The 14,646-nt window shown below is 44.4% G+C and overlaps 1 pseudogene; it reads left to right on the top strand.

Annotated features, from left to right (window-relative positions):
* Nucleotides 1-10,506: 10,506 nt before the first annotated feature.
* On the top strand, nucleotides 10,507-11,454 carry LOC123363245 (annotated as a pseudogene).
* The last annotated feature ends 3,192 nt before the right edge of the window (nucleotides 11,455-14,646 follow it).

Below are 14,646 nucleotides of genomic sequence, written 5' to 3'. Positions count from 1 at the left end.
GGTCATGGATACCTGAGGGTGATTCCTAAGGAGGACACTTCCGTCTCAGAATTCACAGGTACCCATCTCTAACTGAGGAGCTCACCTGATCTGCAAACCCTGTGAAATGTGGGTGTGGTGGGATAGAGAATAAGTCTGTGTCCTTTCCACTCTGCACAACCATGGAACATCCCAGTGCCATTGCCATAAATGATGAGTTTGCTAAAGAATCACTGGCTAAAATCTCACTCTTTTCTGTGCACCCCTGATCATCCCGCCTTCTGGATTCCAGCCCCAGGTGGTGCATTTCAGTGGCACAGTGAATCCTTCAGGATGAAAGATGTTAGTAGATGTGCAGTACAAGGCCAAATTCTGAGACCATGGCCCGTAATTGCTCAGGCCCCAGAGAGGCAAAACTCCCCTTGGAGCAAGAGCTGAGTACAGACACTCAGCATAGGAAAGTTCAGTCCAAATACCAACAATTTGGTAAATTTATAAGCAACTGAACATGACTTCTTCTAATGGAAGGTGTCAGACAGCCTTAACCACAGGTGATGCCAGAAGCACCATCTTTAATGGACAAACATTTGTGAATCCCATTCTTCTATGCTCTTTGCTCCACTAACGTTGGTAGGAAGGAACTCTACAGGCCAAATAGAAATTCTGATAGCAATTACCTTTTCTCAATGTTATACGTTCAGACTTTCAATTTAACTAAATGTTCCCTTGTTTATGTTATGAGACACATTAAATATAAATGCCTGATCTACTTTCTTTATCAATAGATCCATAGGGTTTAAGGTCAGAAGGGACCATTTGATCATCCAGTCTGATCTCCTTTAAAACACAGACCCATTAAATATCATTCAGTTACCTCTGAATTGAGCCAAAAGATGTGTGTGTGACTAAGGCCGGGTCTACACTAGGATTTTACATCATAGAGTGATAGAGCCATAGAGTTATAAGGGAACGCGATAGTCAACATGGTTTCTGTTATATCCTTGGGGCAGCCGGTGTAGGAAACAATCACTTGAGGCCAGAGAGCAGGCAGCTAACCAAAACCTCCATTTTATTTACATATCTACAGAGAGCTCCTCAGCCGGTTGAAACCGGTTGAGCTAACCCATAATAATCTAACTCAGTTGCCATAGCAACAAAACCATGACAACCAAATACACAACATATTCCTCCCCCCCAATAAGAACATCCCCTAAATAAAACACACACTAGACTAGAGAAGGAGGGTAGACTGCCTCCATTCCCGGCTAAACCCTGGGGATTATTTTGCCCCATAACCGTGGGTTCGCCCTAGCTAAAGATCCAGCCGATGAGGAGGCCTTCTGTCTCTAGGTGGATTACGGCGAACTACTGGTGTTATTGCACCCGAAAGCACTAGGGGCTCAGGGTCCGCAGCACGAACAGGTGAGGAGGTGGTATCAGCTCGTGCTGGGCAAGGGGGTATCTCAGCCGCCGGCAGTAATGGAGGAGAACAGTCAGAAACAGGTGACTCGTGATTCGATCCCTCACCAGAAGAGATGAAGTCAGACCCCTCAACTGCAGATGGGTCCTGAGGACTGGCATGACCTGGCAACAGCTGATCTACATGTCGCCGCCAGGTAAGATTCTCTGCAGTCCGGACTGTGTAGGAAACAGGTCCTGTTTGAGTGATGACTGTGGCCGGAACCCATTTAGCTCTGGAAGTATAATTCCGAGCCAAAACTGGCTGTCCCAGGCTAAAGGTTCGGTCTTTTGCTCTGGGTGCCCGTCTGATGACTTGATATTGCTGCTGATGTTGCACAATTTGTCGGGGTTCAGAAGGTTTCAGCAGATCAAAGCAAGTGCGCAGCTGTCGTCCCATCATTAGAAAGGCCGGAGATGCGTGGGTCGTAGCATGAGGTGTGTTTCTGTAGGAAAGTAAAAAGGTATCCAGACGCTTTTGAATGGAGTGTTGTCCCCTTGCTGATTTCAAAGCGTTTTTCATTGTCTGCACAAATCTTTCAGCTAATCCATTGGTGGACGGATGATATGGTGCTGACGTGATGTGGTGTATCCCATTTGCTTTCATAAAATTTTGAAACTCCTGAGAAACGAACTGCGGTCCGTTGTCGCTCACAAGTTGTTCTGGCAGACCAAAACGACTAAAGAGTCCTCGTAGTTTTTGGATAGTACTCTCTGCAGAAGTGGACTGCATTATAGAGACTTCTAGCAATTTAGAATGGGCATCTATTGCCACCAAGAACATGCTTCCTTCAAGGGGGCCAGCAAAGTCAAAGTGAATACATTGCCACGGGTTTTCAGGCCAGTCCCATGGGTGTAGGGGTGCCCACTGGGGTGCATTCCTCACACCCTGACATGACATACAAGCTTTTGCCTTCTCTTCAATAGCGCTGTCCAGTCCAGGCCACCAAAAATAGCTTCGTGCAATTTCCTTCATGCGCACTATTCCACAGTGACCGGAATGTAGCTGTTCTAACATCTGTGATCTCAGTGGTGGTGGAATAATGACACGTCTCCCCCACAACAAACAACCAGATTGGACCGATAACTCCGTCCGCTTGGACATGTAGGGAACAAGGTCGATGAGACCGGAGAGGTTTGTCGAGATGTTCCATGCATCACCAGGTCCATAACGTGGGACAATACTGGGTCAACGCGAGTTGCCTTCTTTATCTGAGTAGCAGTGATGGGTGTATTCTCTACCTGTTCAAAGTAGAAGATTTCCTTGTGGGCGCTATCTTGGTGTTTGACCGGCAAAGGCAACCTTGAGAGGCCATCTGCATTGCCGTGTAGAGTGGATTTCCGATATTTGATTTCATATGTGTGTGCTGAAAGTAACAATGCCCAACGTTGCATACGACTAGCAGCTAATGGGGGAATGCCTGTGTAAGGTCCAAAAATTGATGTCAGAGGTCGATGGTCTGTGAGAAGAGTAAATTTTCGCCCAAACAGGTACTGATGAAACTTCCGAATTCCAAAAACAATTCCTAATGCCTCAGGTTCGATTTGGGCATAGTTAGTTTCTGCTTTGCTTAGAGTGCGTGAAGCAAAAGCAATGGGTCTCTCTTCTCCTGAAGGCATAATATGTGACACGACTGCTCCCACTCCATAAGGGGAGGCATCGCAGGCCAATTGCAGTGGTAAGGATGGATCAAAGTGCGTTAAAACTTCAGAATTTAGCAATGCATCCTTAGCTTTGTTAAACGCAACATCACAGGCTTCAGTCCACTTCCAGGCCTTGTTCTGCCCAAGGAGCTCATGAAGTGGTTTTAGCAGTGTGGCTAACTGTGAGATGAACTTTCCATAATAGTTCAGGAGTCCTAGAAACGAGCGCAGCTGGCTTACATTTCGAGGTGGGGGAGCCTCCACAATAGCTTTAACTTTTGCAGGGGCCTTATGAAGACCTGCAGAATCAATGATGTGTCCCAAATATTCAACAGAGGGCTTGAAGAATTCACACTTGTCTTTGCGAACTCGTAGGCCATACTCTTCCAGTCTTTGTAGGGTAGCCTCTAAATTCTTTAAGTGATCCTCTTCATTTCTTCCAGTGACCAGGATATCATCCAGATAGCACTGAACTCCTGACAAGCCACACAAGATCTGGTCCATAGCCCTCTGGAACAGGGCGGGAGCAGATGTTATTCCGAAGGGTAGACGACAGTATCGATAAAGCCCCTTATGAGTCACAATAGTCAACAGCTCTTGGGACTTTTCATCGACGTGCATCTGTAAATATGCTTGACTCAGATCAATCTTACTGAACTTTTGTCCCCCAGCCAGGCCTGCGAAGAGGTCATCGATGCGGGGAAGCGGGTATTGCTCTGCACACAACACTGGGTTGACAGTGACTTTAAAATCACCGCAAATCCGGAGAGAGCCATCTTTCTTCACTATTGGAACGATAGGAGTGGCCCATGAGCTATGGGTAACTGGTATTAGGACTCCATTGGTGACCAGGCGCTCCAGGTCTGCTTCAACTTTTGGCCTGATGGCGTATGGCACAGTTCGGGCTTTCAGATATTTTGGTGGACTGCCAGGTTTAATGTTCAATGTCACAGTGATTCCCTTCATACTTCCCAAATCATCTCCAAAAACAGCAGCATGTTTCCTTAGTATAGGGGTTAGACTGGTTTCTTCTTTAGTCATCCGGTGCACTTCTGCCCAGTTCAGTTGAATCTTCCCAAGCCAAGACCTACCCATTAAGGCTGGGTAGTTACCTCTCACCACAAACAGTGGCAATTTAGCCACCTGTCCATTGAGCTCCACCTTAACATCAATAGTGCCCAGCATAGGCACAGCTTCTCCCGTATACGTCTTCAGAACAGTTTTTGTTGCCTTAAGCGGAAGATGCTGTAGCTTTTCTTTATACACAGTCTCGGAGATCAGTGAGACGGCTGCACCGGTGTCCAGTTCCATGCGTATACGTTTCCCATCCAATAACGGGGTTACCCAGTATTCATGTGAGCCCATTGCCAAAGACAAAACATGCAGTGGCACTTCCTCTTGCGATGAGGTGTCACCTTGATCATCCTGGGTCTGCTCTAGGGTATGCAAGGTTCCTCTTTTTGTCGGCCAGACCACAGGCCTCTTTTTCTTTTGTTTACAGGCACACTCAATGTGTCCCTTTTTGCCACAGTGTCGACACACCAGGTCCTTACACCAGCATTCTGATGCCTGGTGACCCGGCTTACCACAGCGGTAACATTCTTGACTCTGCACAGTTTTGTGGGTCGGTTCTTGTGACACTTTTTGCACCCTAGGGGGTGCACCGATGTATTGTGTCTCCCTTGTAGCCAGTTCCATGGAGACAGCAATATCAACAGCCTTCTGTAAGGTAAGCTGAGCCTCTGTCAGTAGGCGCTTCCGTATAGCTTCACTGTACAGGCCACACACTAACCTGTCACGCAGGGCATCATGTAACATTTCTTTAAATTCACAGTGTTCTGCTAGCTTTTTTAAAATGGCTACAAATTGTACAACTGTTTCATCTTCCTTTTGGTCTCTTTTGTGGAACCTATATCTTTCAGCAATTACCAGTGGTTTTGGGGAGAAATGAGACCCCAGGATTTCCACAATCTCACTGTAAGATTTAGTCTCAGGCTTAACAGGGAGTAATAAACTGCGTAGCAGAGAGTAGGTTTTAGCCCCTACAACAGTTAAGAATATTGGCACCTTCTTCGCTTCTGTAATGTCATTTGCAATACCAAAAAGCTCAAAACGCTCAGTATACACATGCCACTGCTCTGTATTCTCATCAAAAGGCTCCAGGGGCCTGGTCAGAGTAGCCATGATTTTTAGTTTCACTTTCACAGTCAGTGCAAACAAGCAGCTTTTTTTCTTTGTTTGGTCTTTACCTTGACTTCTACTTCCTTCTGTTACTGGAGCAGCACCGGAGTCTCACCCTCGTCGCCAGTGTTATATCCTTGGGGCAGCCGGTGTAGGAAACAATCACTTGAGGCCAGAGAGCAGGCAGCTAACCAAAACCTCCATTTTATTTACATATCTACAGAGAGCTCCTCAGCCGGTTGAAACCGGTTGAGCTAACCCATAATAATCTAACTCAGTTGCCATAGCAACAAAACCATGACAACCAAATACACAACAGTTTCTGTAAAGGGAAATCGTGTCTTACTAATCTATTAGAGTTCTTTGAAGGGGTCAACAAACATGTGGACAAGGGGGATCCGGTGGACATAGTGTACTTAGATTTCCAGAAAGCCTTTGACAAGGTCCCTCACCAAAGGCTCTTACGTAAATTAAGCTGTCATGGGATAAAAGGAAAGGTCCTTTCATGGATTGAGTTGGTTAATGGACAGGGAACAAAGGGTAGGAATTAATGGTAAATTCTCAGAATGGAGAGGGGTAACTAGTGGTGTTCCCCAAGGGTCAGTCCTAGGACCAATCCTATTCAATTTATTCATAAATGATCTGGAGAAAGGGATAAACAGTGAGGTGGCAAAGTTTGCAGATGATACTAAACTACTCAAGATAGTTAAGACCAAAGCAGATTGTGAAGAACTTCAAAAAGATCTCACAAAACTAAGTGATTGGGCAACAAAATGGCAAATGAAATTTAATGTGGATAAATATAAAGTAATGCACATTGTAAAAAATAACCCCAACTATACATACAACATGATGGGGGCTAATTTAGCTACAACGAGTCAGGAAAAAGATCTTGGAGTTATCGTGTATAGTTCTCTGAAGATGTCCACGCAGTGTGCAGAGGCGGTCAAAAAAGCAAACAGGATGTTAGGAATCATTAAAAAGGGGATAGAGAATAAGACTGAGAATATATTATTGCCCTTATATAAATCCATGGTACGCCCACATCTCGAATACTGTGTACAGATGTGGTCTCCTCACCTCAAAAAAGATATTCTAGCACTAGAAAAGGTTCAGAAAAGAGCAACTAAAATGATTAGGGGTTTAGAGAGGGTCCCATATGAGGAAAGATTAAAGAGGCTAGGACTCTTCAGTTTGGAAAAGAGAAGACTAAGGGGGGACATGATAGAGGTATATAAAATCATGAGTGATGTTGAGAAAGTGGATAAGGAAAAGTTATTTACTTATTCCCATAATACAAGAACTAGGGGTCACCAAATGAAATTAATAGGCAGCAGGTTTAAAACAAATAAAAGGAAGTTCTTCTTCACGCAGCGCACAGTCAACTTGTGGAACTCCTTACCTGAGGAGGTTGTGAAGGCTAGGCCTATAACAATGTTTAAAAGGGGACTGGATAAATTCATGGTGGCTAAGTCCATAAATGGCTATTAGCCAGGATGGGTAAGAATGGTGTCCCTAGCTTCTGTTCGTCAGAGGATGGAGATGGATGGCAGGAGAGAGATCACTTGATCGTTGCCTTTTAGGTTCACTCCCTCAGGGGCACCTGGCATTGGCCACTGTCGGTAGACAGATACTGGGCTAGATGGACCTTTGGTCTGACCCGGTACGGCCTTTCTTATGTTCTTATGTTCTTATGTTCTTATGAAGAACAGCTAGTCTATCCCTGACAAGATACAGGATTTCTTTTGTCTTAGTCATCTAAGACTCGTGGCTAATCACATGACTTTGGAAAACCTCCACAGAGGGAGCTTCCATGACTTCCCTGGGAGTCTGTTCCTTTGGCCTCCTGTAGTTAAAGTTAGGAAGATTTTTCTGAAATTTAATTTCAACCCATTGAATCTTGTCGTGCTCTTTTGTGGTAAGACAGAATAACTTTCCTCTACCTTTTTATGGCAGCCTTTCAAGTGTTTGAAGACCACTATCCTGTCCCCCATTAATCTCCTGTTTTCCAAATAATCATCCTGGTTTCTTAGGTTTGCTCATACAGTTTGCATTCCATCCCTTGCAAAGCATTTGTTACTTGTCTATGGATCCTTTCCAGATTCTCTACATTCTTGGTAAGCAAAATCTGACACATTTCTTCAACTGAGACCTAGCCCACACCTGGCAGAGGAATGCTATCTTGTACCATGACTTGCATGTTATACTTCTGCCAATATAACAAAACATATTATTTTCCTTTTTGGAAACATTTTTCCTAATGTCCAACCTAAACCACCCTTGCTGCAATTTAAGTCCATTGCTTCTCATCTTCTCTTCAGAGGCTAAGGAGAACACTTTTTCTCCCTTCTTGTATCAAGCTTTTAGGTATTTGAAAATGGTTATCCTTTCCCCCCTCAGTCTTCTCTTATTCAGACTAAACACACCTAGATCTTCCAGTCTTCCCTCATAGGTTGTGTTTTCAAGACCCTTAATCATCCTTTTCTCCAGTTTTTCCAGATCCGTTTGAATGTTTATCTGATTCTCTAAAGACTTGCAACCCCTCCCAACTTGCTATCATCTACAAAATTAACAAGTTTACACTCTATGCCATGATCTAAATTGTTGATGACGACATTGAAAAGAACCGGAACAAGGACTGATCCCTGAGGAACCCCACTTGTTATGCACTTCCAGCATCACTGTGAACCATTGATAACTAGTCTCTGAGACTAGTTGTTTCAACCAGTTATGCACACACCTTTCAGTAGCTCCATCCAAGTTTTATTTCCCTAGTTTGTAAATGAGAAGATCATGTGAGACTATCAAAAACTGTACTAATGTCTACATATACCACATCTGCTGCTTCCTCACATCCACAGGGCTTGTTACCCTGTCAAAGAAAGCTATCACGTTGGTTTGACATGATTTGTTCTTGAGGAATCCATGCTGACTATTATTTATTACCTTATTGTCTTTTAGATGTTTGCAAATTGATTCCTTAATTATTTGCTTCATTATCTTACCTGGTACAGAAGTTAAGCTGACTAGTCTGTAATAGCCTGGGTTTCCCTTATTTCCCTCTTTATAGACAGGCACTTCTGGTATCTCCCCCCGTCTTACATGACTTTTCAAAGATAATAGCTAATGGCTCAGATCACTCCTCACTCAGTTCCTTCAGAGTATTCTAGGATGCATTTCGTCAGGCCATGGTGACTTGAAGACATCTAACTTGTCTAAGTGACTTTTAACTTGTTCTTTCCCTATTTTAGTAGATGAATCTACCCCAGTTTCACTGGCATTCTCTATTTCAGGTGTCCAAACATGACAAGCCATCTTGGTGGAAACCGAAACAAACAATGGTTAATCATCCTCACTGCTAAATATTTGGTCCTAATTTTGAGCTGGAATTTGCCTGGCTTCAGCTTTCAGCCCTTCGGTCTTGCTCAGCCTTTGTCTGGTAGATTACAGAGCCTGTTATTACCCATGATTTTCTCCAAATTAAAGTCTCTGCTTGATCATCTTTTTGATAAGTTCAAGAGATATACACCTTCAAGTCTAATGATCCGGCATTTACTCTATCCTCCAATCATTTTTCTGGGTCTTCTCTGCACCTTCTCCAAGTTTTTAACATCTTTTTTAAAATGTGGACCCCAGAATTGGATGCATTTTGTTTCATCAATGCCATGTGCAGAGGTAAAATCCTTTCCCTGCTCCAACTCATCAACTCAATATTTTCCACTACTAAATCAAAGGCCTCTGAGAAATCAAGGTTCGTTGCATCAACGTTGTTCGATTGATCCACCAAATGTGTACTCTTGATCAACCAATGTGTACTCTCATAAAAGGATGAAATCAGGTTTATTTGACAGGATCTGTTTCAGTTAAATGCTGCTGGTGACTGGTATTACTTATATATCTAACTAATCTGATAACAGCTTTTCCATTGTTTCTTAACCTTGTCAATTCTTTTATTAAAAAAAAAAAAAAACTCTTTCCGTTTATTTTTTAAGACTTTATATATAACACAGGAATTGACATAAATCTTTTCCAGGATTTCATTTCTTCTTAATATAATTAATAACCTCGTTTTTGTGATCCATTGCCTTGCCACACATGGAGTTTTTCCAGATGTCTTAACATTCTTTATCAATTTTCTTAACTTCTGATTTCTATTGCTGGCCAGCTATTTCCCCTTTTTCCTCTCTTTTACATATTGCATCCCTCCCTCTAATTGTTGCCTTCACTTTACCACTAAACTGAGTTTTTAACCCAGAGTTGTTCACTTTGTTGACTATGGAATTGTGAGTTTTCTGATATCTGATAAAATGTTATCAAAGAATTACCAATATTCATTCATATTTTTCTGTCTAAATTTTTCCTCTCAGTCAGTTTTGCTGACAATTTTCCTCATCTTTAGGGAATTAGTCCTCTTGGAGCTCTGTCTATCGATAGTACTGGTTGGGAACTGTCCATTTGAATATAAATCAGTTTCATTTTTTTATTTTCCTCTCCTATATCATATGTCCTCATCTTTGTCTCTTGTGAAAAATAAAGAGTCCCAGACGTTTATATCCTTAATAGACACTGTGTGACTAAAACTGAACACATTCACAAATATATTATGCTCCATCCCATATCTTGGGATCTGAACATTCTTTTGTTTTGTTCACTGCTGCGAATGAGCAGGTGTTTCTCTTGAGCTGCTATCAATGGTGCCCAGGTCCTTCCCCTGAAGTACGTTCTAATTGAGATGTTTCTCCCAGCACATGTCATCTCAAAAGTTTGTTTTTTTCCCCTCTCTGATTTCGAGCAACTGGTTGAATGGGGAAGTCCCTTCAGTATGGACTCCCTATACTGGCTCTCATTGCATTAAAGAACTATGATAGATAAGCAGTATGAACCCTTGTATTTCCTGCTGTTGCCTCTTAAGGTTCCCCCACCACAAAGTGTAGGAATTCTTAATGCAGGGAGCACAATACAAATATGGAATTGGATTTAGTAGGGTCATTGCTCATAGTTATTCTCTCTGAATAATGAAAATGTAATTTTTCAGTGTGTGAAGAGAGATCAATCTGCTTCTCCCATGAGAACAGCCTCCACTACTGCATGCAGTGTCTCATATTAACATTGTCTCTCCAAGTAGGGCATTTCTACTGCGACCATCATCTGAGATCCTGGGAACACATAGAAAGTCAGGGGAACATACGGCAAATGCAGGAGACACCCTTATGCCTCAGAGTTGGACACTTTCTCCCCTACGCCATGTCCGATTCGAACACAACCGACTTCAGAAACCCCTCCACCTTCATCCTACTTGGCATTCCTGGCCTGGAGACAGCCCATATATGGATCTCCATTCCCTTCTGTGCTATGTACGCCATAGCCGTGTTGGGGAACTTCTCTATCCTGTTCATCGTTAAAAGGGATCCGAGCCTCCATGGGCCCATGTACTATTTCCTCTGCATGCTGGCTGTCACCGACTTAGTCATGTCCACATCCACCGTACCCAAAATGCTGAGCATCTTCTGGTTCAATTCCAGGGAGATCAGTTTCAGTGCCTGCCTCACCCAGATGTACTTCGTTCATTCATTCTCAACAATGGAGTCTGGAATCCTCGTGGCCATGGCTTTTGATCGCTACGTGGCCATCTGCCATCCTCTGAGATATTCCACTACCCTGACAAACTCTGTTGTGGCCAAGATAGGCCTGGCCGTCGTGCTACGTAGTGGCATACTCATATTACCCTATCCCTTACTGGCGAGGCGGTGGCCATATTGCAGAACCAACATCATCCCCCACTTCTAATGTGGGCATATAGGTGTGGTGAAGCTGGCCTGCGCTGACATCCGCATCAATAGTTACTATGGACTTTTTAATCTTTTCTCTTTGATCGGAGTGGATGTGTTTTTTATCGCCGTGTCCTATACTCTGATCCTCCGGGCCATCTTCCGCCTCCCAACAAAGGATGCCCAGCTCAAAACTTTTGGGACCTGCATCTCTCATCTTTGTGCCATCTCAGTTTTGTACATCCCAGATTTATTCTCCTCTCTCATTCAGCGGTTTGGCGACAATGTGCCACTACATTTCCTCATTCTTATTACCAGTGTTTACCAGCTGGTGCCCCCCATGATACACCCCATCATTTACGGCATGAGGACCAAACAGATCCGGGACAGACTGCTCCAGCTTTTTACTCATAAGTATGCCTAAATGTTTCCTCCTTGTGCTCTGGCTCTCAGATTGAGCTCTGTGCAGAGCTGGCTGGTGTATGATGCTGGGGCCTCTTCCCCAAATCACTTACTGGACAGACAAAGAGACAGTAAACCCTTCCCTGTCCTTACTGTGCTGTGTCAATCTGATGAACTGGGAAGTCAGTCTATGCACACTACACTGAGTTGCCGCCTTTCTAATTGCTGGTAGCTGGATCCCTGGAATTACAATCTTGCCCTATCTCTTCTGTCAAGCCTCAACCCCGCTGTGTGTCTTCTCCCCAAGGCCCTGCCCCTGTCACTTGCTCCTGTCTTCCTCCCCCCCCCTTCTCAGCTGCGACCCAGTCACCTCTAAAACCAGTGTGTTCTCACATCTTGTGGCAAGTCACTTAAGAGAGACTGGTTAGTTTTAACATTTTAATGTTTATTCATATTTTGTTACTAACTCTGTGCAGAGAGAGACTCCTGTGATCTGTCTCAGCTCTGGGAAGGGAGTGGGGAATAATTTGTTACAGCAGGAGGCAGATACATCTGAGGTCTAAAGAAGAAGATCAGAATGGCCATACTGGGTAAAACTAATGGTCCATGTAGCCCAGTAGCCTGTCTTCTGAGAGTGCCCAGTGCCAGGTGCTCCAGAGGGAATGAACAGAACATGGCAATCAGCCTGTGATTCATGTGGAGAAGCTGGGCAGAAGGGAGCAGTCCTGAGCCGAGACTGCCTCATCTTCATCTGGCAGGAGTTCAAGCTTCCAGCCATAGTAGGAGTCACCGGGGGAAGGGAAGGGCCCTGGCTGCAGCAGCAGAAGAGCCCCTCAGTTCAGGCTGCCCCAAGCCCTAGCCACAGCCACACAGCGGAGGCAGGAGCTGTTGGGGGGAATGTGGAGAGAAATGCTACTCATTTTTGTCCTCTCCATCTTCCATACTGCTGCCATCCAGGGGTTGCTTCGTTTTTCCCTGTCCTTGGACGAACCTCAGGGGGAGGGTTTTTTTTGTGTCCCCTCCCTGATCCTTTAGGGGCTGCTCTCTTCCCTCCAGCTCCCTTTCCCTTTCTGCAGCACCACCGGTACAGTCGCCAAACCACTGGTCTGCTCTCTCTTTGCCCATCTCCATGGGTCGCAGGGTCATAACAGGGGCCCAGCCAGAAAATCATCATAAGTCCACAACACTGTCCCCCACTGTGCTGCTGGATGAGCATGACCGTTTCTGGTGGACACCTGCGATTTCATGGGTAAGGTGAAATTCCTTCTACAGCATTGGGGAGACTTCTATCTCCTCTTCTCAGCCGCAAGGTCTGTTTTGGAGGAGTGGAGGGGAACTGAGAGGGAGGACATCTTGGTCTACCGGCTGGCAAGCAACTTCCATGACAAACTTTTCAGGTTGGTCAGTGATTGTTGCAAGGCCGGCTGGGGATCGTCCTGCCCATGAGGATCCTCCCCAGCCCTCAGAATGAAGCCAACCATCTTTCTACATTGAACACGAGAGGCTCTAGGGTAGTTCTCCATGTTGCCAGTATCTCTCCTTTCTTTGTGATGTAGGGTACTGTCAGGGTTCCCTCCCCACTCTGAACTCTGGGGTACAGATGTCGGGACCCACATGAAAGACCCCATGAGCTTATATTCCACCATCTTAGGTTAAAAACTTCCCCAAGGTGCAAATTCCTTTCCTTGACCTTGGACGGTATTGCTGCCACCACCAAGTGATTTAAACAAACATTCTGGGAGGGGCCACTTGCGGAGTTACCAACTATGGTTTGGAATCTACCCTTTAAATCAGCTTCTGTACCCAGTGACTGGAAGATAGCTAATGTGACACCAATATTTTAAAAAGTCTCTAGAGGTGATCCAAGCAATTACAGATGGGTAAGTTTAACATCAGTACCAGGCAAATTAGTTGAAACAATAGTAAAGAATAAAATTGTCAGACACATAGAAGAACATAAATTGTTTGGCAAAAGTCAACATGGTTCCTGTAAATGGAAATCGTGTCTTACTAATGTATGAGAGTTCTATCTATCATTAGCCTGAAAGATCAGGTACCCTACCGAGGTAGTTCATAGTCCCGTATCTTCGCAACAAACGTTGTCATGAACCATGACAACCTCTCCTTTTTTCAATTTTTGTACACACTGAAGCTGCGGGGGTTCTAGAGGCCAGAGTGTCCATTGGCTTCCTATCCTCATCCAAATATCGGGTGTTATTCCAGGAGCACTGAGTATAAATCGGCTTGGCTCACCAGGTGGTTTAATTTCCCAAACATCGCGGTGAATTACCCAATCTCACATGCATCCTCCCCACGGATCCGGTAGGATTCGGTATGTGGGAGCCCACACCCCTCCAACCAGCCCGTATGCTTTGAAGCAGCACTGCAAGTGTCTGCATTTCTACCGTGAAACCTTCCAAGTATGTCTCCAAGGCCACAATTCAGATGGCATCCCCGAGGCATTTGTAAGGGCAGCGGGCCAAATCCCACTGCAATATCTTCCCTGCTTCAATGATGTTAAGTACCATTCTTGTTAGCAATTCCTGAGTTATAGAGCTGAGGGTGGAGATAACATGCAATTCACTGATTCCAGCCTGTATGTGGGCTAGCTGTACTCCATTAATAAGTCCCAAGACTTTCTCCAGCTGCCCTCATTTTACCTGATGCTGTTGGCCCTTGTAAAGAGTCCAAATTGCTGCTGCACTATTGTCACCATCCCACAGGCTTTCACTCAAATCTCTTTTCCTTCTTGAGAAGACACATGCCCTTCGCTCTGCTAACCAAATAACAGTGAGGACCCCTTCCTTCCAATATATTGCAGGCTCTGGGAACGGCCATCATGTCAACATTTTTATGAAACCCACTAATCTCAATAACGAATTCTTGAAGCTTGTTTGTAGTGATCTCATAAACTTCTATCTCTACTGACCCATCTGTTTTCCACTCAATCTTTTGCTTGTATGAGATACTCTGAACCTTAAAAAATAATTTTTCCAAACAATATTTAAATAAATCATTAAGGTGTGAAGGCCTTGGCCATTGAGTCCCATCTGAATATATAGGATTGTTGAAATTTGGGTAAGTTAAAGGGGTGGTAGTGGTTGTGGAGGAGCTGGTGGGGGCAGTGTCCGTTGCAACAAGGCACTTTTGGTATCCATCATTTGGAAGCCAATTAGGCAGGGCAGTACAGCCTGATGGTACTTGTCCATAAGTG

The sequence above is a fragment of the Mauremys mutica genome, chromosome 1 (genome assembly GCF_020497125.1).
Source record: "Mauremys mutica isolate MM-2020 ecotype Southern chromosome 1, ASM2049712v1, whole genome shotgun sequence".
NCBI classification, from domain to species: Eukaryota; Metazoa; Chordata; order Testudines; family Geoemydidae; genus Mauremys; species Mauremys mutica.
The sequence above is the reverse complement of the archived record's forward strand: the minus strand, read 5'-3'. Positions and strand labels throughout refer to the sequence as shown.